The 25,214-nt window shown below is 42.4% G+C and overlaps 1 protein-coding gene across 3 annotated transcripts in view; it reads left to right on the forward strand.

Moving 5' to 3' along the window:
- The first annotated feature begins 1,831 nt into the window (after nucleotides 1-1,831).
- GAS2 (growth arrest specific 2) overlaps nucleotides 1,832-25,214 on the forward strand; it is a 92,874-nt gene continuing 69,491 nt past the window's right edge. Inside the window, exons 1-2 of one of the 3 annotated variants that reach the window (XM_056527808.1) lie at nucleotides 1,832-2,060; nucleotides 4,988-5,073. The gene's annotated coding sequence lies outside the window, so the exon portion shown is untranslated. Of the gene's footprint in view, nucleotides 2,061-2,089; nucleotides 2,246-4,987; nucleotides 5,074-15,256; nucleotides 15,479-25,214 lie in introns of those variants that run through there. The other 2 variants (XM_056527810.1, XM_056527809.1) reach the window with 2 other exon arrangements.

Consider the following 25,214-nt stretch of genomic DNA (forward strand, 5'->3'; position numbering starts at 1 on the left):
GCTTGCTGGGAGTTGTAGTTTTGCAACAGCTGGAGGTCCAAAGTGTGGATATTACTGACTTATGGGTTACAAAAACTGATACATTTGTCTGTCAGGGCATGCTGGGACTTGTAGTTCCGCACATCGGGAGCTGATGTTTTGCAACAAGTAGAGAACCTTTGTGCATTAGGCATGCTGGGAGTTGTAGTTTCCCAACAGCTGGAGAGCCTTTACCGTTCAGGGAGTGCTCAGAATAGTCTTCAAAACAGATGGTGAACCTTCGGCTGTCAGGGCTTGCTGGGAGTTGTAGTTATGCAACATCTGGATAGCTTTCGGCTGTGAGGGCTTGCTGGGTGTTGTAGTTTTTCAACAGATTTCAGAGCATGCTGGGAAGTTTGACTGTTCAACAAACTAAAAATCTTCGGCAGTCAGACCATAGTGGGAGTCATAGTTTTGCAACAGCTGGAGAAACTTCGGCTGTCAGGGCATGCTGGGAGTTATAGTTAATGCAACAGCTGGAAAGCTCTATCTGTCGGGGCATAGTGGGAGTTGTAGTCTTTGAACAGCTGCGGAGACTTCGTCTTTTAGAGCATAGTGGGAGTTGTAGTTTTTTGACAACTGGGTTATCCAGTAATAGAAAAACAGAGCTAATTTCTTTTTAAAACAGCGCCATCACCTCTCCTCAGGTTGTGTGCGGTATTACAACTTGGCTCCATTCACTGAGCTGCAATACCGCACACAACCTGAGGACAAGGATGGCGTCTTTCTAATCAGGGATAATCCATTTATGATGCAAGAGATGCAAGACATTTGGAAGATTTTGGTTGTCGCGGCACGCTTGGAGTTATAGTTATGAAACCGCTTTATCAGTCTGGGCATAGTGGGAGTAGTAGTAGTTTTTGAACAATTGCAGAGCCTTTGGCTCTCAGAGTATAGCGGGAGTTGTAGTTTTTGACACCTGTAGAGCCGTAAGATGTAAGGGTATTCTGGGGGTTGCAGTTTTGCAGCAGCTAGAGAGATTTTGGTTGTCAGGGCATTCTGGGAGTTGTAGTTCGCAACTAGGGACGGTATTTTACCAGCACAGACGGTATTTTGGCCACCCTGACGGTATTTTTATATAAAAAAATACCGTTCCATGCAATGGTCGGGATTTATCCAACCAATCCTCCAACTCCCGGAATGTTGCACCATATACAATACCAGTGTTTCCCAACCAGAGCACATCCAGCTGTTGCAAAACTACAACTCCCAGCATGCCCGGACAGCCAACGGCTGGATGCACCCCTGGTTGGGAAACACTGACCCATACTATATCCTACATAGTCCAACATGCTGGGAGTTGTAGTTTTGCAACAGCTGGAGGCACCCCTGGTTGGGAAACACTGACCCATAATATATACTACTATATTGCCCAACATGCTGGGAGTTGTAGTTTTGCAACAGCTGGAGGCACCCTTGTTTGGGAAACACTGACCCATACTACATACTACTATATAGCCCAACATGCTGGGAGTTGTAGTTTTTTTTGGGGGCCGCTGCTGAGGCACAGGCTGGATCAGGGCATGCTGGGTGTTGTAGTATTGCAACAGCTGGAGGCACCCTTGGTTTGGAAACACTAACCCATTCCACATACTACTATATAGCCCAACATGCTGGGAGTTGTAGTTTTTGTTTGGGGCCGCTGCTGAGGCACAGGCTGTATCAGGGCATGCTGGGTGTTGTAGTTAGTAACTAACGGCAACTCACAAATTTAATAAAAAAAAAAAAAAAGTGATCAAAAAGTCACATGAAAACAAAAATGGTACAGATCAGGGCGCAAAATACGAGCGCTCATACAGGCCTGTATAAGGAATAATAAAAAGGTTATAGGGGTCAGAATAGGGCATTTCCCCCTCCTATGTGCATCCTGTGATGTCACGCATATTTAATTAATTATGCAAATTAGCATGGCCGGTATTTTTTTGCAAGAAAGGTGGCGACCCTATTTGCAACAGCTGGAGAGACATGGGATCGGGAACACTGTGCGGGGTCTGTCATTGAACATAATGGAATACGTCCTTGTCCCCAGCAGACTGGCACAGGTAGACGCAGTCCTCAGGTGTTTTTTTTGTCTGGCGTTGCTAAGCAACGCACCTCCCTGACACGACGCGTACACACGGGCTGTGCACCTCCCTCCGGGGATTGAGCGCCTGCTGGTTATCTGCCGCTCAACCTGTATTTACCCCATGGACGCCACATAGTAAAACACTAACAGCAGGCGGGGAGTGTGAGTATAACCCCTGTGTGACTACTACTCCTATCAGGTTTATAAAAGGGGCCATTAAAGGAGATATCCAGTGCAGAAAAACGTATCCCCTATCCTAAGGATAGGGGATAGGTTTCAGATCGCGGGGGGTCCGACCGCTGGGGCCCCCCACAATCTCCTGTAAGAGGCCTCAGCAGCCAGCGGGAAGGGGGTGTGTCGACCACCACACGAAGCGGCGGCTGTCACGGCCCCTCAATACAACTTTATGGCAGAGCCGGAGCGCTGCCTTCAGCAATCTCGACACCCGCTATGTGGCCAGCGAGCCGGGGCCCCTTAGGATAGGGGATACGTTTTTCAGCACTGGACTACCCCTTTAAAGCAGATCTCCAGACATTGCTTTGAAACCTCATGGGAGCTTTAGTTAGTTCACTTCAGGCAGCAGAGAGGCTAGATTTACTCCTGAGGGAGCAGTCGCCCATAGCAACCAATCAGATTCCAGCTTTCACTTTTCAGGCGCTCTTTATGAAAGAGCCTGATATTGGTTGCTACGGGCAACTGCTTCCTCAGGTGTATCTAGCCTCACTGCTGCCTGAGGTGAACTAAACAATGGCCCAGTGTATATATATATACACACACAGAGGTGCAGTTTATAGCTTCTGGGCCCCGGTATAGCTTCTGGGCCCAGGATGTGATTTAGGGCCTCCTTAGGCACCAGGGCCCGGTGTGACTGCTACCTCTATAGCTACGCCCCTGTGTGTGTATATATATATTTATATATATATATATATATATATATATATATATATATATATATATATATATATTATGAACCGCTGTAATTTTTGTGTTGTTTTGACTTTTTTTTTTTTTTTTTGTCACTTTTTATTCCATTTTATTTGGACTGATTTTATAGTATGGACAATCCTGCACGCTGCGACGTATGCTATGCTGAGCTGAGCTTGTCGTTTGGCACAGCTCGCATGACATACTGTTTACACAGGGTTGCAGATAAACCTTATGCATTGCCGGTTCAATACACAGATGTAGCAGAGATGAATATGTCATTTCACCGCTGACTATGTCAGTGTGCCCCCAGCTGTTGTGACTGCAGTGTGCTGTGACTGTGGCAGGCTGTACCAATAGAGCGCTGATCTAATAGTGCGCTGATCTAATAGATCAATGTAATGCATATGCATCACATTGATCTATCTAAGCCAGTGTTTCCCAAACTGGGTGCCTCCAGCTGTTGTGACTGCAGTGTGCTGTGACTGTGGCAGGCTGTACCAATAGATACTGTGGCAGGCTGTACCAATAGAGCGCTGATCTAATAGTGAGCTGATCTAATAGATCAATGTAATGCATATGCATCACATTGATCAATCTAAGCCAGTGTTTCCCAAACTGGGTGCCTCCAGCTGTTGTGAAACTGTAACTCCCAGCACAATACACCAACTACGCATCCTTTCTGTGAAATGACATTCAGGTCTACTACATATGTGCATTGAATAGTAGCAAAACTACAACTCCCAGCATGCCCAGACAGCCCTTGGTACTCCGGTGGAAAACTTTTTTTTATTTTATTTTTTTAATCAACTGGTGCCAGAAAGTTAAACAGATTTGTAAATTACTTCTATTAAAAAATCTTAATCCTTCCAGTACTTATTAGCTGCTGAATACTAGAGAGGAAATTCTTTTCTTTTTGGAACACAGAGCTCTGTGCTGACATCACGAGCACAGTGCTCTCTGCTGACATCTCTGTCCATTTTAGGAACTGTCCAGAGCAGCATATGTTTTCTATGGGGATTTTCTCCTACTCTGGACAGTTCTTAAAATGGACAGCAGATGTCAGCAGAGAGCACTGTGCTCGTGATGTCAGCAGGGAGCTCTGTGTTTCAAAAAGAAAAGAATTTCCTCTGTAGTATTCAGCAGCTAATAAGTACAGGAAGGATTAAGATTTTTTAATAGAAGTGATTTACAAATCTGTTTAACTTTCTGCCACCAGTTGATTTAAAAAAAAAAAAGTTTTTCACCGGAGTACCGCTTTAAGATGGAGGGAGGGATTTATCATGATTGCACAACACATCGTCAATTTGCGCAAATGACATAAGCCCCCAAAAAACGCACAAGCATTCATACGCCAGCTGGTTACACATAATTATTCATACGCCAGGCAGTCACTGAAATACTAAAATCATTTTTGCGCCAATGATTACCTTCAAATAAGTCAAGTCTGTAAATCACGCCACCGGCAGGTGCACCACAAGAAAAACGAGAAAACCAGCGCAAGACAATGCGCAAAATAAAAACACAAAATAAAAACGCAAAGATGCGCTGGTTTCCAAAATAATGCATAAATTTTGCGCGCAAATGTACTACAGTGATCAGCTGGTGGTGGAATGTGTGCGAGCTTTTCCCTGTTTCCTTTGCCCTTACCAGGGGCCTTCCTGTAATTTTGCGCAAATTTATTAAAGGGGTACTCCTTTAATACAGTGTTTCCCAAGCAGTGTGCCTGCAGGTGTAGCAAAACTACAACTCCCAGCATGCCCGGACAGCCAAAGGCTGTCCGGGCATGCTGGGAGTTGTAGTTTTGCAACAGCTGGGGGCACACTGCTTGGGAAACACTTTATAGGAGTATAAAAAAAAAACGTTTCTGGAAGCCAAAGTCAAAGTGTAATCCAATATCTCAGGGAGCCCCTACACCTCCTGCGCCGTTACAACTCTGCTGCATCATCCCTGCTGATGTATCCTGAACTTTTCTTCCAGAGGTGCTGACTACGATGACAGGGAGCTGCCCTGCTATCCCGCTGCTGAGAGCATTAACAGAAGGGGCGACGGAGTAGCAGAGCTGGGTAAGTGATATTGGGGGGTCTGTGGGGAGAGCTGAGAGTGTATGTAGTCCAGACCCCAGGCAGGAGGCTTCATTTCCCAATGTCTGCACACACAGCCGCTTATTGGGATCTGGAATGAATCTCCTTACAGTTCATTGCTGATCCACCAGTACAACCAGCTCCAAGGATTTCAAGGCGGCCGGTTATCCTACTGCAGTCATCGCAGACCCTTTTATTTTCTTAGATTTCTTTAATTATTTTACTTAATTTATTTTTGTACAATGTTAGTATATTTTAACATTTTAGCTCTTTTTTTATTTTTATTTTTTGCTTTTTTTTTTGCAATTCTCAGTGTGTTCTGAATGCAATCTCTCCTGATCCCCCAAACAGCTATCTCTCCAGGGCTCTGCTTGTCCTCGGTGTACAGAGCCCCGCTTGTCCTCGGTGTACAGAGCCCCGCTTGTCCTCGTTGTACAGAGCCCCGCTTGTCCTCGGTGTACAGAGCCCTGCTTGTCCTCAGTGTACAGAGCCCTGCTTGTCCTCGGTGTACAGAGCCCCGCTTGTCCTCAGTGTACAGAGCCCCGCTTGTCCTCAGTGTACAGAGCCCTGCTTGTCCTCAGCGTACAGAGCCCTGCTTGTCCTCAGTGTACAGAGCCCTGCTTGTCCTCAGTGTACAGAACCCTGCATGTCCTCAGTGTACAGAGCCCTGCTTGTCCTCAGTGTACAGAGCCCTGCTTGTCCTCAGTGTACAGAGCCCTGCTTGTCCTCAGTGTACAGAGCCCCGCTTGTCCTCAGTGTACAGTGCCCCGCTTGTCCTCAGTGTACAGAGCCCCGCTTGTCTTCAGTGTACAGAGCCCTGCTTGTCCTCAGTGTACAGAACCCTGCATGTCCTCAGTGTACAGAGCCCCGCTTGTCCTCAGTGTACAGTGCCCCGCTTGTCCTCAGTGTACAGAGCCCTGCTTGTCCTCGGTGTACAGAGCCCCGCTTGTCCTCGGTGTACAGAGCCCCGCTTGTCCTCAGTGTACAGAGCCCCGCTTGTCCTCAGTGTACAGTGCCCCGCTTGTCCTCAGTGTACAGAACCCCTCTTGTCCTCGGTGTACAGAGCCCCGCTTGTCCTCGGTGTACAGAGCCCTGCTTGTCCTCAGTGTACAGAGCCCCGCTTGTCCTCGCTGTACAGAGCCCTGCTTGAACTCAGTGCACTCTGGAGGGCTCTATAACCTTACATAACATTTGTTGTCTTGTAGAGTGGTGCGCCACAGGGTGCGATGTGAGGTGTAAGGGGCAGGTGGTGTTGCCCAGGGGTAGATGGTGTTAACCCCTTCATGTTTGTGTCGCCAGGGGGCGTGGTTTGACTATGTAACCACCTGAAGGTAGCACCGCTAGTCCTAGGTTAGGCAGGGCAAATAATAGTCCAAGGTCAGGTTAGGGTTAACGGTAGCTTTTACTGAGGTAGACAGATGGTAATAGTCTTTACAGCTCGGCCAGGATCCCAGAGAGGTGACCAGTAACACGAGGGTCCATGCAACTTGCTGGGACTTGCAGTGACTTGACAGACTTTAGCACGGCCACGCTGACTATAATAGACTTGACTTGACTGAATATGGTGACAGCAGACAGAGATGACTTACTGACTTGTGGCTGTAATTTAGGCTTGAGGCCTCCAGATGTGCGGGACACTGGTTCTGAGACGTCTGGACTTGACCTCAGGATCTAAGAGAGAGATTGTAGTACCTCCCCCTCTTATGAAGGGGGGCGGAGCAAGGAGCCCATAGGCCAACTGTGGGTCACCTGGTCATCTGGTGCTCTCTGGGTAACAAAACATATGACTTAAACATGTGACAACCATTATCAGGTGACTAACAATCATGTGACCATATCAAAGGTCCTTTACACTAAATGTACATCCAACACACAATATGGGGGAAACACTGCAGGAGAACCCTGAGGACGTACAGGGACTCTAGGAGGAGTAACCTGACAGGACTGTAGAAGCATATACCGTACTGGGACATCACAGTAGGATTTTATTTTTTTTTATTTTTTATTCTCCTTATTTTTTCAGCCCACTTAATAATCAGTCAAACAATTTTTCTATTTTTTTATTTGTTATTTGTTATTTTATTTTTTTACGCTTCTATGTTGTAATCAGCGAAAGTCTTGCGGTAGATTAATAGGGCCCTAAAGTGATTGTTCTCGTTGCTGTTTATAGACTGGAAAGCGGCGCATCTAGCAGCAATAATGGGTGTAATTGACTGGAGCGGCCGCGGCCCTGATGAATGTCCTCATTGTTTTTCAGTTATTTTGTGTCATGTTTTTTTTTTTTTTTTAAAGGGCTTGTAGTCTTTCCAGGCGGGGTGGGGGGGGGGGGTGTCTGGCGAGTAGATCCAGGGTCCATCATCCTGTGGAATTTGACGTTTGCTCGGAAAAATGTTTGGGCTTCTCGGTAGGAGAGATGTCAGCGGACAGGTACATGGTAAAATAAATAGGGCAGACCTAACAAACATCCCTGGAGCCGGAGAGGAGGGAGAACCCCCCCCCCCCCCCCCCCCCCAAGTACGAGTGTGAGATTTACCCTTCAAAGGAAGAACGAGACCGGAAAAACAACATTTGCTAAAAGTTTTTCTTCTAAAAGAAAAAACTAAACAAAAATTATCTGTAAATTTCCCGGAACTTTTATGGAGATTCTATATCAGTCATTAGTGTTGAGCGGCATAGGCCATATTCGAATTCGCGAATATTCGCGAATATATGGACGAATATTCGTCATATATTCGCGAATATTCGCATATTCGTTATAGTCTCGTTTTATTTTCGCATATGCGAACATTCGCGTATACGAAAATTAACATATGCGAATATTAACATGCAACATTAGAACACGCGAATATTCGCATATGCGAATTTTCGCACGCCAGTCTCACACAGTAGTATTAGAGCCTTCTTTACACCACACAAGCTGGAAGCAGAGAGGGATGATCACTGTGATGTGTACTGTGAAATAAAAAAAAACAAAAAACAAACGAATATTCGTAATTACGAATATATAGCGCTATATTCGCGAAATTCGCGAATTCGAATTGCGAATATTCGTGAGCAACACTATCAGTCATGTTCTACAGCAGTGGGCTCCAAACTGTGGACTTCCAGCTATTCCAAAATGACAACTCCCAGCGTGCCGGGAGTCCGGGCATGCTGGGAGTTGTCGTTTTGCAACAGCTGGAGGTCCACCGATTGGATATCTAGGTTCTACAGTCCATCTACAGTTCTACTGCTGCTCCTATCTCTATGGGGTCAGGATATATAGTAGTTATACATCTCCCCTCCAGCTCTATCTGTATACTGATGCTATCTCTATGGGATCAATATATATAGTAGTTATACACCTCTCCTCCAGCTCTATCTGTATACTGCTGCTATATCTATGGGATCAATATATATAGTAATTATACACCTCCCCTCCAGCTCTATCTGTATACTGCTGCTATCTCTATGGGATTAGAATATATAGTAGTTATACATCTCCCCTCCAGCTCTATCTGTATACTGCTGCTATATCTATGGGATCAATATATATAGTAATTATACACCTCCCCTCCAGCTCTATCTGTATACTTCTGCTATATCTTTGAGATCAATATATACAGTAATTATACACCTCTCCTCCAACTCTATCTGTATACTGCTGTTGCTATCTCTATGGGATCAGGATATATAGTTGTTATACACCTAACCTCCAGCTCTATCTGTATACTGCCTCTTCTATATCTATAAGATCAGGATATATAGTAGTTATACACCTCCCTCCAGCTCTATCTGTATACTGCTGTTGCTATCTTTATGGGATCAGGATATATCGTAGTTATGCATCTCCCCTTCAGCTTTATCTGTATACTGCTGCTGCTATCTATATGGGATCAGGATATATAGTAATTATACACCTCCCCTCCAGCTCTATCTGTATACTGCTGCTGCTATCTCTATGGGATCAGGATATTTAGTAGTTATACACCTCCCCTCCAGCTTTATCTGTATACTGCTGCTATATCTATGGGATCAATATATATAGTAATTATACACCTCCCCTCCAGCTCTATCTGTATACTGCTGCTGCTATCTCTATGGGATCAGGATATTTAGTAGTTATACAGCTCCCCTCCAGCTCTATCTGTATACTGCTGCTATATCTATGGGATCAATATATATAGTAATTATACACCTCTCCTCCAGCTCTATCTGTATACTGCTGCTATATCTATGGGATCAATATATATAGTAATTATACACCTCCCTGCTGTGATTTTCCCAAGATTCTGAAATTTTTTTGCTATTTTACTGCAATTGTGCAAATCACTGAAAAAAATAAGTCATTTCTACAGTGATTTAAAAAAAAAAAAACTTGCAGCAGAAACAGCCAAAATGCAGTATCAATTAAAGGGGTACTCTGGTGCTTAGACATCTTATCCCCTATCCAAAGGTCCCCAGCGGCGGGACTCCCGCGATCAGGCATCTTATCCCCTATCCTTTGGAGGGGAGGTGTATAATTACTATATATATATTGATCCTTGTTCATAAAACATCACAATTATTTTCACCTCAAATTCACCTCACATTTTTCTTTGCATTAGAAAACGCATCAAAACTGCACATAGTGTGAACTGACCCCAAACTTCTCATGAGTCTAATCCGTTCACCTGGGTGATCTCCAGCACCAGCAGCCTAATTAGTGATTCAGTGATCAAACACCACACCCTCTCTCTGCAAAGCCAGATGATTCATGGTAAATGTCGGCAGCATTAGGAAATCATTTCATGGATGAAATAGGAATCAGTATGGCTGAAAACTTAATCAGTCTTATACATGTGACCGATTTTGTTATGACATCTCTGATCCCCTTCTCGGATGTCTATTTGCCCTAGTATAGTATACTGCGAGCCATGATAAGACCTTAAAGAGATGGAGGGATAAGCAGCCGCCAGTCATCTCTGTCACCGCTGGATATGAGTGGAAGCAAAAATAATCATCCGTAAGAATCCGACATGGCCGAAATAATTCCAGCTGTCCTCATGAGATCCCGCTGTATAAATCTTGTGTCCATGTGGGGCTTACACCGCCTCAATGCATAAAACATACAGAGCTGAATCAGCACAGGTGCCGCGTACATCATAACGTCAATCATTTTATATCTCCCCTCAGTGTTTACTGCTAATGGGAGGTTAATGTGTTTCCTGGTCTGTTAAGTGCAAGTCAGCAAACATAACGCAACTTACTGAACCAATCGCAACGCGCCGAGCACAGGCCGATGTTAACGCGGCAGCGTCTTATCCGTATACTCATACGCTCTCAGGAGACGGTGTGTCAGTCATAGTGATTTACCGCAATACTTATTCCTACTTATCATTCTCTATGGGAGTGCCGAAGATACCTGAGTGCTATAGAAATGGAGATAGAAGTGTCTGATCGTGGGGGATCGGACCGCTGGGACCCTCCGCGATCTCAAGAACAGGACCCCAGCACGTCACTTAAAGGGGTACTCCAGTGGAAAACTTTTTTTTTTTTTTTAAATCAACTGGTGCCAGAAAGTTAAACAGATTTGTAGATTACTTCTATTAAAAAAAAATCTTACTCCTTCCAGTACTTATTAGCTGCTGAATACTACAGAGGAAATTATTTTCTTTTTGGAATACAGAGGTCTCTGCTGACATCATGAGCACAGTGCTCTCTGCTGACATCTCTGTCCATTTTAGGAACTGCACAGAACAGCATATGTTTTCTATGGGGATTTTCTCCTACTCTGGAAAAAAGTTTTCCACCGGAGTACCCCTTTAAGAACTGTCCAGAGTAGGAGAAAATCCCCATAGAAAACATATGCTGCTCTGGACAGTTCTTAAAATGGACAGAGATGTCAGCAGAGAGCACTGTGCTCGTGATGTCAGCAGAGAGCTCTGAGTTCCAAAAAGAAAATAATTTCCTCTGTAGTATTCAGCAGCTAATAAGTACTGGAAGGATTAAGATTTTTTTAATAGAAGTAATTTACAAATCTGTTTAACTTTCTGGCACCAGTTGATTTAAAAAAAAAAAAAAGTTTTCCACCGGAGTACCCCTTTAAGAACTGTCCAGAGTAGGAGAAAATCCCCATAGAAAACATATGCTGCTCTGGACAGTTCTTAAAATGGACAGAGATGTCAGCAGAGAGCACTGTGCTCGTGATGTCAGCAGAGAGCTCTGAGTTCCAAAAAGAAAATAATTTCCTCTGTAGTATTCAGCAGCTAATAAGTACTGGAAGGATTAAGATTTTTTTAATAGAAGTAATTTACAAATCTGTTTAACTTTCTGGCACCAGTTGATTTAAAAAAAAAAAAAAGTTTTTCACCGGAGTACCCCTTTATGTTTAACGTTAGTGCACATTTTCACACAATAGAAAACTTACCGCACAAGTAAAGTTTATTATGTGGCGCGTTTCACTTTATAAGCTTCAATTAATTTGCGCAAAAACTCACACGCAAAAGAAATGGTGCTTTCCCGGCGGCTGCGCAAAACGTATTATCTTGCACGTTTCGCTTTATAAACTTTACTTATAAATTTGCACATAAGCCTCCGGCTGTTGCAAAACTACAACTCCCAGCATGCCCGGACAGCCTTCGGCTGTCCGGGCATGCTGGGAGTTGTAGTTTTGCAACAGCTGGAGACGTGCTGGATGGAAACCACTGGTAGTGAGTAGTCTCTTGTTGACAAAATTCGGCTCTGCTACATCTATATCCAAAAAATCAATACAAAGTAACCGTATAACTATTAAGAAGTTGTGCAGGATGGTGATGGAATACAATGTATCCCCTGCACCATCTTGGCTGTCCAGGCATGCTGGGAGTTGTAGTTTTGCACGCTGGTTGGGAAACCCTGATCCAAAGGATGAGTAGTGAGTAGACTAGCGTTGACAAATTCAGCTCCGCTACATCTATATCCAAAATATCAATACAACAAGTAACAATATAACTATTACGAAGTTGTGCAGAATGGTGATGGCTTTCCGGGCATGCTGGGAGTTGTAGTTTTGCAACAGCAGGAGGCACACTAGTTGGGAAACACTGGTGCAAAGAATGAGTAGCAAGTAGTAGGTCGTTGACAAATTCAGCTCCGCTACATCTATATCCGAAAAATCTATACAAAGTAACTAAGTAACTATTATGAAATTGGGCAGAATGGCGATGGCTGTCCGGGCATTCTGGGAGTTGTAGCTTTGTAACAGCTGGAGGCGCACTGGTTAGGAAACACTGAGTAGTGAGTAGTACAGTGTTGACAAATTCATCTCTACTACATCTATATAAAAAAAAATATTGCAAATCAATACAAAGTAACTAAGTAACTATTATGAAGTTGTGCAGAATGGCGTTGGCTGTCCAGGCATGCTGGGAGTTGTAGTTTTGTAACAGCTGGAGGCGCACTGGTTAGGAAACACTGAGTAGTGAGTAGTACAGCGTTGACAAATTCAGCTCTGCTACATCTATATAGAAAAAACATTGCAAATCAATACAAAGTAACTATGTAACTATTAAGAAGTTGTGCAGGATGGCGATGGCTGTCCGGGCATGCTGGGAGTTGTAGTTTTACACGCTGGTTGGGAAACACTGATCCAAAGGATGAGTAGTGAGTAGTACAGCGGTGACAAATTCAGCTCTGCTACATCTATATCCAAAATATCAACACAACAAGTAACAATATAACTATTACGAAGTTGTGCAGAATGGCGATGGCTGTCCGGGCATGCTGGGAGTTATAGTTTTGCAACAGCAGGAGGCGCACTGGTTAGGAAACACTGAGTATTGAGTAGCACAGTGTTGACAAATTCAGCTCTGCTACATCTATATCTAAAAAACATTGCAAATCAATACAAAGTAACTATGTAACTATTAAGAAGTTGTGCAGGATGGCGATGGAATACAATCTATCCCCTGCACCGCCTGTCCGGGCATGCTGGGAGTTGTAGTTTTGCACACTGGTTGGGAAACACTGATCCAAAGGATGAGTAGTGAGTAGGGACTCGCCTTGGTTGTCACATGGAATGTTTTTGTTTTTTTGTTTGTGCTTATGTGACTTTTGTATGTACAAATTTTGTTTTTGTTCTTTAATAATAGGTGAGGATGCAGCTGTGCAAGGGAAACATTATAGTCACATTTTATTCATTTTTCAGATGTAGCAGAGCTGAATTTGTCAACACTGTACTACTCACTTCTCATCCTCTGGATCAGGGTTTCCCAACCAGTTTGGGAAACTACAACTCCCAGCATGCCCGGACAGGCGAAGGCAGGATACATTGTATTCCATCACCATCCTGCACAACTTCTTAAAGGGGTACTCCGGTGGAAAACTTTATTTATTTATTTATAATCAACTGGTGCCAGAAAGTTAAACAGATTTGTAAATTACTTCTATTAAAAAATCTTAATCCTTCCAGTCCTTATTAGCTGCTGAATACTACAGAGGAAATTCTTTTCTTTTTGGAGCACAGAGCTCTCTGCTGACATCACGAGCACAGTGCTCTCTGCTGACACCTCTGTCCATTTTAGGAACTGTCCAGAGTAGGAGAAAATCCCCATAGCAAACATATGCTGCTCTGGACAGTTCCTAAAATGGACATAGATGTCAGCAGAGAGCACTGTGCTCGTGATTCAGCAGAGAGCTCTGTGTTCCAAAAATAAAAGAATTTCCTCTGCGTTATTCAGCAGCTAATAAGTACTGAAAGGATTGAGAATTTTTAATAGAAGTCATTTACAAATCTGTTTAACTTTCTGGTACCAGTTGTTTAAAAAAAAAAAAAAACAACAACCGGAGTACCCCTTTAATAATTATATAGCTACTTTTGGTTTTGCTTTTTTGGATATAGATGTAGCAGAGTTGAATTTGTCAATAAGATACCACTCACTTCTCATCCTTTGGATCAGTGTTTTCCAACCAATGCACCTCCAGCTGTTGCAAAACTACAACTCCCAGCATGCCCGGACAGCCTTTGGCTGGACTAGGAATAGTGTAGCACAGTGTTTCCTAACCAGTGTGACTCCAGCTGTTACATTGAAGCCAATGAAACGATCGTTTTATACAAAATGTCTCAGTTGTAGTGCCATTGCCCTTGAGGACGCCACTTTTTAGGGTGGTGAAACATGTCGGTAGTGCAACATTTCTTTATAGTCTTATGGTAAAGTGAGTATTTTCTCATACACTAGGGAAGTGTTTACCAAGCGGTGTGCCTCCAGCTGTTGCAAAACTACAACTCCCAGCATGCCCGGACAGCCTTTGGCTGGACTAGGAATAGTGTAGCACAGTGTTTCCTAACCAGTGTGACTCCAGCAGTTACATTGAAGCCAATGAAACGATCGTTTTATACAAAATGTCTCAGGGCAATGTATTGCCATTGCCCTTGAGGACGCCACTTTTTAGGGTGGTGAAACATGTCGGTAGTGAAACATTTATTTATAGTCTTATGGTAAAGTGAGTATTTTCTCTTACACTAGGGAAGTGTTTACCAACCAGTGTGCCTCCAGCTGTTGCAAAACTACAACTCCCAGCATGCCCGGACAGCCTTTGGCTGGACTAGGAATAGTGTAGCACAGTGTTTCCTAACCAATGTGACTACAGCAGTTACATTGAAGCCAATGAAACAATAGTTTTATACAAAATGTCTCAGGGCAATGTATTGCCATTGCCCTTGAGGACGCCACTTTTTAGCGTGGTGAAACATGTCGGTAGTGAAACATTTATTTATAGTCTTATGGTAAAGTGAGTATTTTCTCTTACACTAGGGAAGTGTTTACCAACCAGTGTGCCTCCAGCTGTTGCAAAACTACAACTCCCAGCATGCCCGGACAGCCTTTGGCTGTCCGGGCTTGCTGGGAGTTGTAGTTTTGCAACAGTTGGACTCACTTTGGTTAAATAATACATTGTGATATGCAAAAAAAAATCAACAAAAGGGAGTGGGGGGTGGGGGTCTATTATCTAAGAGACAAGGACAAGTCCTCTGCAGCCGGTGACCCAGATTTTTTCCATATTTTGTTACCAGGATCGGGGAATCAGTTGAAATGGCTCTGCTGGTATAACACGAGCCCCCATCGCCGTTCCCAAAAAAAAAGAAGGGTTGTCTCAGCAGTAACATACGAAGCTCAGTGTTCATAGAGGGGGGGGGGGGGCTGCGCAGTTTGTTGAAAGTGTTACATGCCATTAGGTCCAGTGTAAACCATCCCGACTAAAATTCTTCTGCCTGACAATGGCTCTCTCAGGGCGAGATGGGCTCCCACTTTAATGGGGGCGAAAAAAAAGAGGAGGAAAAAAAAGGGGCAGCAGAGCTGAGCGAGTGCGGAGAAGCAGATCCTGCCAGGAGCGAGTGCGGTTCATGCGCCGGGGGCTGTAGCAGCTACACGGGATCCTGACGAAGGACGAGGTGAGGACGCGGCGGCGCAGGGGATACGTTGTATTCCATCGCCATCCTGCACAACTTCTTAATAGTTACATAGTTACTTTGCATTGATTTGCAACTTTTTGTATTGATATTTTTGCATATAGATGTAGCAGAGCTGAATTTGTCAACGCTGTACTTCTCAATACTCAGTGTTCCCTAACCAGTGCGCCTCCAGCTGTTGCAAAACTACAACTCCCAGCATGCTCGGAACAACCAACGCCATTCTGCACAACTTCTTAATAGTCACATAGTTACTTTGTATATTGATTTGCAATGTTTTTTCTACATAGATGTAGCAGAGCTGAATTTGTCAACACTGTACTACTCAATACTCAGTGTTCCCTAACCAGTGCGCCTCCAGCTGTGGCAAAAATACAACTCCCAGCATGCCCGGACAGTCATCGCCATTCTGCACAACTTCTTAATAGTTACATAGTTACTTTGTATTGATTTGCAATGTTTTTTTGATATAGATGTAGCAGAGCTGAATTTGTCAATGCTGTACTACTCAATACTCAGTGTTCCCTAACCAGTGCGCCTCCAGCTGTGGCAAAAATACAACTCCCAGCATGCCCGGACAGCCATCACCATTCTGCACAACTTCATAACAGTTATATTGTTACTTGTTGTATTGATATTTTGGATATAGATGTAGCAGAGCTGAATTTGTCAACACTGTACTACTCAATACTCAGTGTTCCCTAACTAGTGCGCCTCCAGCTGTTGCAAAAATACAACTCCCAGCATGCCCGGACAGTCATCGCCATTCTGCACAACTTCTTAATAGTTACATAGTTACTTTGCATTGATTTGCAACTTTTTGTATTGATATTTTTGAATTTGTCAACCCTGTACTACTCAATACTCAGTGTTCCCTAACCAGTGCGCCTCCAGCTGTTGCAAAACTACAACTCCCAGCATGCCCGGACAGCCATCACCATTCTGCACAACTTCATAACAGTTATATTGTTACTTGTTGTATTGATATTTTGGATATAGATGTAGCAGAGCTGAATTTGTCAACGCTGTACTACTCAATACTCAGTGTTTCCTAACCAGTGCGCCTCCAGCTGTTGCAAAAATACAACTCCCAGCATGTCCGGACAGCCAACGCCATTCTGCACAACTTCTTAATAGTCACATAGTTACTTTGTATTGATTTGCAATGTTTTTTCTACATAGATGTAGCAGAGCTGAATTTGTCAACACTGTACTACTCAATACTCAGTGTTCCCTAACTAGTGCGCCTCCAGCTGTTGCAAAAATACAACTCCCAGCATGCCCGGACAGTCATCGCCATTCTGCACAACTTCTTAATAGTTACATAGTTACTTTGCATTGATTTGCAACTTTTTGTATTGATATTTTTGAATTTGTCAACCCTGTACTACTCAATACTCAGTGTTCCCTAACCAGTGCGCCTCCAGCTGTTGCAAAACTACAACTCCCAGCATGCCCGGACAGCCATCACCATTCTGCACAACTTCATAACAGTTATATTGTTACTTGTTGTATTGATATTTTGGATATAGATGTAGCAGAGCTGAATTTGTCAATGCTGTATACTCACTACTCATCCTTTGGATCAGTGTTTCCCAACCAGTGTGGGAAACTACAACTCCCAGCATGCCCGGACAGCCAAAGGCAATGCAGGGGATACATTGTATTCCATCACCATCCTGCACAACTTCTTAATAGTTACTTAGTTACTTTGTATTGATTTGCAATGTTTTTTCGATATAGATGTAGCAGAGCTGAATTTGTCAACGCTGTACTACTCAGTACTCAGGGTTTCCTAACCAGTGAGCCTCCAGCTGTTGCAAAGCTATAACTCCCAGCATGCCCGGACAGCCATCGCCATTCTGCACAACTTCTTAATAGTTACGTGGTTACTTTGTATTGACTTTTCGGATATAGATGTAGCAGAGTTGAATTTGTCAACGCTGTACTACTCACTACTCATCCTTTGGATCAGTATTTCCCAACCAGCGTGCAAAACTACAACTCCCAGCATGCCCGGACAGCCAAAGCCGATGCAGGGGATAGATTGTATTCCATCCCCATCCTGCACAACTTCTTAATAGTTATACGGTTACTAAGATACTACTCACTACTAGTGGTTCTCATCAAGCACATCTCCAGCTGTTGCAAAACTACAACTCCCAGCATGCCCGGACAGCCGAAGGCTGTCCAGGCATGCTGGAAGTTGTAGTTTTGCAGCAGCTTGACTTGCCCTGGTTGCAAAACACATTGTGATATCATCTTGGGACTTATCGTAACGCTACTGATTTTTAACTATTGAGTGTCAGCCGCAGTCCGCAACATCACATACAACTATCAAATGGGAGACAGATGCAGCAGAGCTGGGTTGGTCACATGGCAGGTTTTTTTTTTGTTTAGTTTTTTTGTGCTTATGTGACTTTTGTATGTACTGATTTTGTTTTTTGTTTTTTTTTAATAATAAGTGAGGATGCAGCTGTGCAAGGGATACATTATAGTCGCATTTTATAGATTTTTCAGATATAGATGTAGCAGAGCTGAATTTGTCAACACTGTACTACTCACTTCTCATCCTTTGGTTCAGTGTTTCCCAACCAGTGTGGGAAACTACAACTCCCAGCATGCCCAGACAGTCTAAGGCAGGATATATTGTATTCCATCACCATCCCGCACAACTTCTTAATAGTTATATAGCTACTTTTGGTATTGCATTTTTTGGATATAGATGTAGCAGAGCTGAATTTGTCAATAAGATACTACTCCCTTCTCATCCTTTGGATCAGTGTTTTCCAACCAATGCGCCTCCAGCTGTTGCAAAACTACAACTCCCAGCATGCCCGGACAGCCGGAGGCTGTCCGGACATGCTGGGAGTTGTAGTTTTGCTACAGTTGGACTCACCTTGGTTAGATAATACATTGTGATATCATCCCAAAGACTGATTTTTAACTATTGAGTGACAGCCGCAGTCCGCAAGATGGGGTACAACTATCATGTGAGCAGGAGAGCTGAGTTGGTCACATGGCGTATAAGTGATGACTTTTCTTTGCACAGTTTTTATTTGTTTCTTTTTTTTTATTTTTTTAACATTTTTGCTTTGTGCCCCACATTTTACGGTATTCTATTAATTAATGTTTAAATGGAAAAAAAAAAGAAATAATAATTAACCTAATGAATTAAATTAAGTAATAAATTAATAAATGAATAAATTCTTTTTTCTAAATGCTTTTTTTTTTTTTCTTTTTTAAATTTTTAAAATCACAAATTTGGACGCACCTCCGACCAGGCGCAGTTTGTACACAGTCGCACACACTTTTATTTTTTTTTTTTTTTATAAATTTTTTTAAAATAATTTTTTCTATAAATTTGGCACAAAAACACAAACTCCCCCCCCCCCCCAATTTGTGCTGTTTTGTTATTTTTGTGCTGCAAAGTGAAATGATAAACACTGCTATATCTGAAGTTTTGTATGGATGTAGCAGAGCTGAATTTGTTAACTGTTCTCTCACTCTATATTTTGTATACATGTAGCAGAGCTGAATTTGTTAACTGTTTTCTCACTCTATATTTTGTATAGATGTAGCAGAGCTGAATTTGTTAACTGTTTTCTCACTCTATATTTAGTATATATGTAGCAGAGCTGAATTTGTTAACTGTTCTCTCACTGTATATTTTGTATAGATGTTTCAGAGCTGAATTTGTTAACTGTTCTCTCACTGTATATTTTGTATAGATGTAGCAAAGCTGAATTTGTTAACTGTTCTCTCACTGTATATTTTGTATAGATGTAGCAGAGCTGAATTTGTTAACTGTTTTCTCACTGTATATTTTGTATAGATGTAGCAAAGCTGAATTTGTTAACTGTTTTCTCACTGTATATTTTGTATAGATGTAGCGGAGCTGAATTTGTTAACTGTTCTCTCACTGTATATTTTGTATAGATGTAGCAGAGCTGAATTTGTTAACTGTTTTCTCACTGTATATTTTTATAGATGTAGCAGAGCTGAATTTGTTAACTGTTCTCTCACTGTATATTTTGTATAGATGTAGCGGAGCTGAATTTGTTAACTGTTTCCTTGCTGTATGGGCATAGTAGAGCTGAATTTGTTTAACTATTTCCTAACTGTATATTTATATAGATGTAGCAGAGCTGAATTTGTTTAACTATTTCCTAACCGTATATTTATATAGATGTAGCGGAGCTGAATTTGTTTAACTGTTTCCTAACCGTATATTTATATAGATGTAGCGGAGCTGAATTTGTTTAACTGTTTCCTAACCGTATATTTATATAGATGTAGTAGAGCTGAATTGGTTAACTATTTCCTTGCTGTATAATCTGCATGGGCGTAGTAGAGCTGAATTTGTTTAACTGTTTCTTAACCATATATTTGTATAGATGAAGCAAAGAATAATTTAACTGTTTCCAACCTTTATATTATTTTGTATATATGTAGCAGAGCTTAATTCCTTCACTATTCCCTTACTGTTTATTTTGTATAGATGTAGCGTAGCTGAATTTGTTAAAGGGTTTGTAATTGTATATTTTGCATACATGTAGTAGAGCTGAATTTTTTTAACTCTTTTCTTAACCGTATATTTGTATAGTTGTAGCAGAGGCTAATTTGTTAACTGTTTCCTAACTGTATATTTTTGTATAGATGTAGCAGAGCTGCATTATTTGTGAACTGTTTCCTAACTATATACTTTTATATATATTTCTTTTTTTTTTTTTTTTTTGCAGTTTGCACTGGTTTCGTAACTTTTTTTTTTCCACTTGGAATTGGCATGGTTTAGGGATTTGCACCTCCAAAATTGCGTGCGCAGTGGGGTTTTTATTTTGCACATCGATTTTCACCAAACTTATCAAGCTTTTTTGGGCTCTTTGTATGTTGTCAGCCTAGACTTTATTTATTTATTTATTTTTCTTGTGCGCTCCTAGGGGGCGTGGTTATAAGATGCACTGACTGGTGCACTGAATTTATCACTTGCTCAAATTTGGTGTTTTTTTTTCCGCAAACATACGTTGCAATTTACAAAATCACACACTAGCGCGGCAGGTTTTGCATTTGCACAACAATCTGCGCTAATGATGAATCCCCCCCCCCCCATAGGTTTCTTGCTTTTATGACTAGTCGTAGTTTTGCAACTGTATCAGTGAAGTCCATCAGAGAAGCAATACTCTTACAGGTTTCTTAGCAGACTTTCTCTTCTCTCCTGAGCCATCTTCTAAGCTGATTTATGATCAGATAAAGGATCAACTTTCACCCTGGCTGTTCGGGTATGCTGAAAGTTGTAATTTTGCAATAGCTGGAGGCACATTGGTCGGGAAACACTGCTATACAGTGTCCTAGTATCAATGACGTCCATCAGAGAAGCAATACTTATACAGGTTTCTTATCAGCCATTCTTTTTTCTCCTGAGCCCTTTTCTAAGCTGATTTATGACCAGATGAAAGATCAGCCTTGACCCTGACTGTCCGGGCGTGCTGGGACTTGTAGATTTGCAACAGCTGGAGGCACCCTGGCTGGGAAATGCTTCCCTAGGTGGAGAAGGATGTAGAAAGTTTGGTATTGCCTATTCTTTTGAAAATGTACTCAATTTACTATGTTGCATGCACAATTTCTTAGACACAGAAATTCCACCACAATAACTGTGCAAATGAAAAATTGTGCAAATTCTTACACAAATGACACGCAAATTTTGGGAGGAATTTATTATTAGCGCAGGTTTTTGTGCAATGTAAAATCTGCTGAACAAGTGTGTGTTTGTGCGTTTCCCCAAGTTGCTGCAAAAAAAGGTATTGTGTTGCACATGTCACTACAGAAATTTGCACAAATGACAGGAAGCCCCTGGATAGTGCAAAAAAGTGTGAAAAACTCACACACCTTTCTACACTAGCCAGTCGCCGGAGTACATTTGCGCTAAAGTTTGTACAAGTGATACATTCAGCGCACAAACAACCGACTGATGCATCTTCTAACCACGCCCCCTGGAAGTGCACAACAAGAGGAATGATGAAGCCAGCACAAACAGCATAAAAATGGCACAAAATTAGATTATAACTTTGGCGCAAGTCAATGCATTAAAATATATACACACTGGTGCACACAAGTTCATAATTTCCCTCCCCCTTTGACTTCCCCATTAAAAGAAATTGGGAAAATCTTAAACAAATCGTCAACGTATCTGCAACGTAAATCGACGCTCTGCCCATTCAAAAACTATTCTAGTTGACAACTCCCTCATGGACTTTGTGTGTTTGGTGACTGTGAATGCTGGAGATTTTCTGGAGATCTACAACATATCTGTCATGTGTGAAAGTACCCCTATGAATGAAATGACAAATTCAGCTCTGCTACATCCGGCAGAGATCACAATGTCAGGATGTCTATCTTATGACTGTAGGTAAACCTTTTTATATTGATTAGTTACTTCAAAGAAAAATTCTACTGAATTGCAAATAATTACATTTTATAAAAGTGTGGTATAGCAGAGCCGAGTTTGTCATTTGGCACACATTCAGCTGATATATAATGTGATATCCGTAGGACTAAGTACACTGCTCCAAAACATAAAGGGAACACTTAAAGGGGTATTCTAGGCAAAAACTTTTTTTTATATATCAACTGGCTCCGGAAAGTTAAACAGATTTGTAAATTACTTCTATTAAAAAATCTTAATCCTTCCAATAGTTATTAGCTTCTGAAGTTTTCTGTCTAACTGCTCAATGATGATGTCACGTCCCAGGAGCTGTGCATGATGGGAGAATATCCCCATAGGAACTGCACAGCTCCCGGGACGTGAGTCATCAGAAAGCAGTTAGACAGAAAACAGCAACTCAACTTCAGAAGCTAATAACTATTGGAAGGATTAAGATTTTTTAATAGAAGTAATTTACAAATCTGTTTAACTTTCCGGAGCCAGTTGATGTATAAAAAAAAGTTTTGGCCTGGAATACCCCTTTAAACAAAACAATGTAACTCCAAGTCAATGACACTTGTGTGGAATCCCACTGTCCACTCAGGAAGAACACTGATTGACAATCAATTTCACATGGAACAGACAACAGGTGGAAATTATAGGCAATTAGCAAGACACCTCCAATAAAGGAGTGGTTCTGCAGGTGGTGACCACAGACCCTTTCTCAGTTCCTATGCTTCCTGGCTGATGTTTTGGTCACTTTTGAATGCTGGCGGTGCTTTCACTCTAGTGGTAGCATGAGATGGAGTCTACAACCCACACAAGTGGCTCAGGTAGAGCAGCTCATCCAGGATGGCACATCAATGCGAGCTGTGGCAAGAAGGTTTGCTGTGTCTGTCAGCGTAGTGTCCAGAGCATGGAGGCGCTACCAGGAGACAGGCCAGTACATCAGGAGACGTGGAGGAGGCCGTAGGAGGGCAACAACCCAGCAGCAGGACCGCTACCTCCGCATTTGTGCAAGGAGGAGCAGGAGGAGCACTGCTAGAGCCCTGCAAAATGACCTCCAGCTGGCCACAAATGTACATGTGTCCACTCAAACAGTCAGAAACAGACTCCATGAGGGTGGTATGAGGGCCCGACGTCCACAGGTGGGGGTTGTGCTTACAGCCCAACACTGTGCAGGACGTTTGGCATTTGCCAGAGAACACCAAGATTGGCAAATTCACCACTGACGCCCTGTGCTCTTCACAGATGAAAGCAGGTCCACACTAAGTACATGTGGCAGACGTGACAGAGTCTGGAGACCCCGTGAAGAATGTTCTGCTGCCTGCAACATCCTCCAGCATGACCGGTTTGGCGGTGGGTCAGTAATGGTGCGGGGCGGCATTTCTTTGGGGGCCGCACAGCCCTCCTTGTGCTTGCCAGAGGTAGCCTGACCGCCATTAGGTACCAAGATGAGACCCTCAGACCCCTTGTGAGACCATATGCTGGTGCGGTTGGCCCTGGGTTCCTCCTAATACAAGACAATACTAGACCTCATGTGGCTGGAGAGTGTCAGCAGTTCCTACAAGAGGAAGGCATTGATGCTATGAACCGGCCGCCCGTTCCCCTGAATCCGATTGAGCACATCTGGGACGTCTCGCTCCATCCACCACAGACTGTCCAGGAGTTGGCGGATGCTTTAGTCCAGGTCTGGGAGGACATCCCTCAGGAGACCATCCTCCACCTCATCAGGAGCATGCCCAGGCGTTGTAGGGAGGTCATACGGGCACGTGGAGGCCACACACACTACTGAGCCTCATTGGGACTTGTATTAAGGACATTACATAAAGTTGGATCAGCCTGTAGTGGGGTTTTCCACTGTGATTTTGAGTGACTCCATATCCAGACCTCCATGGGTTGATACATTTAATTTCCATTGATAATTTTTGGTGATTTTGTTGTCAGCGCATTCAACTATGTAAAGAGGAAAGTATTTCATACGATTAGTTCATTCAGATCTAGGATGTGTTATCGCAGGGTTCCCTTTATTTTTTTGAGCAGTGTATAATCTTAGTATAGAAAACCAATGACAAATTCAAACACACAATGTTTTACCGTTTAACGTTTCCTGGTCGGTCGTTACTGTCACTGGGAGACTCGTGACCGACGCGGCGAAAAGGAGAGAACAAGATTTAGGGAACTGGCGGCTAATAAAGAGAAGGTTCCGCAATAAATACATTTCTCTTATGTGAGAAGAAACTTCTTTATAAGGCTTTTGTATGGAGCGCGAAAAATGACTGGGGGGTCCGGGGCCGGTATTAGGGAAATCACATGACCAGCAATTTACTCTTATGTATCTATTCCCTACAGCAGTGTTATCCAACCAGATGTTAAAAACTACAACTCCCAGCAAAAATCTGTACAAGGGGTGATGTTTTCTGATTTTGAGCACTCTGGGAATAATTTTTTGCTTATATAGTGCAGCAGAGACTATTGTTATAGAATGATTTAGAGGTTCTTGTGTACACCTTCTGCTTACTTGTTTTAGCTGATATGGCAGGCATGAGTTGTCAGCCATTCTGATTGCAATTCCATCACTGAAATGATTTCCTAATGCTGCCTTCCTTTCCCATGAATCATCTTGCTTTGCAGGGAGAGGGGGTGGAGTCCGATCACTGCAATTGATCATCAGGCAATTTTGTTGAATGTATGTGTGTGTGTGTTTTTTTTTTTTTTTTTTTAACCTAAATAGTGTTTTGACCAATATTTACAATTGAGGTGTTTTATGAAGAGTTAAAGTGGTACTCCACTGGCCAGGGTTCAGAAGGGGAGATGTATAACTACTATATATATATATATATATATATATATTTATATATATATATATATATATATATATATATATCTATATACTGATCCCATAAAGATAGCAGCAGCAATATACAGATAGAGCTGGAGGGAAGTGTATAACTACTATATATATATATATATATATATATATATATATATACTGGTCCCATAGAGAAAGTAGCAGCAGTAGACAGATAGAGCTGGAGGGGAGGTGTATAACTACTATATACCCTGATCCCATAGAGATACAAGCAGCAGTATATAGATAGAGCTGGAGGGGATCTATATCACTGCTAACTAATAATAAAATAATTAAAACCTGTAGCACAAAATATCTTAAAAACATTCAAATCTAAATACAGTAGAAATCTATGTCAGCTGGTATTTTGTATATACAATGGAAATGTTAAGTTGTCGATGCAATTGTGCAGAGTCCTTGTATGATCTTGGATGTTGTTATGATGC

The sequence above is a fragment of the Hyla sarda genome, chromosome 6 (assembly GCF_029499605.1).
Source record: "Hyla sarda isolate aHylSar1 chromosome 6, aHylSar1.hap1, whole genome shotgun sequence".
In the NCBI taxonomy this organism is placed as follows: Eukaryota; Metazoa; Chordata; class Amphibia; order Anura; family Hylidae; genus Hyla; species Hyla sarda.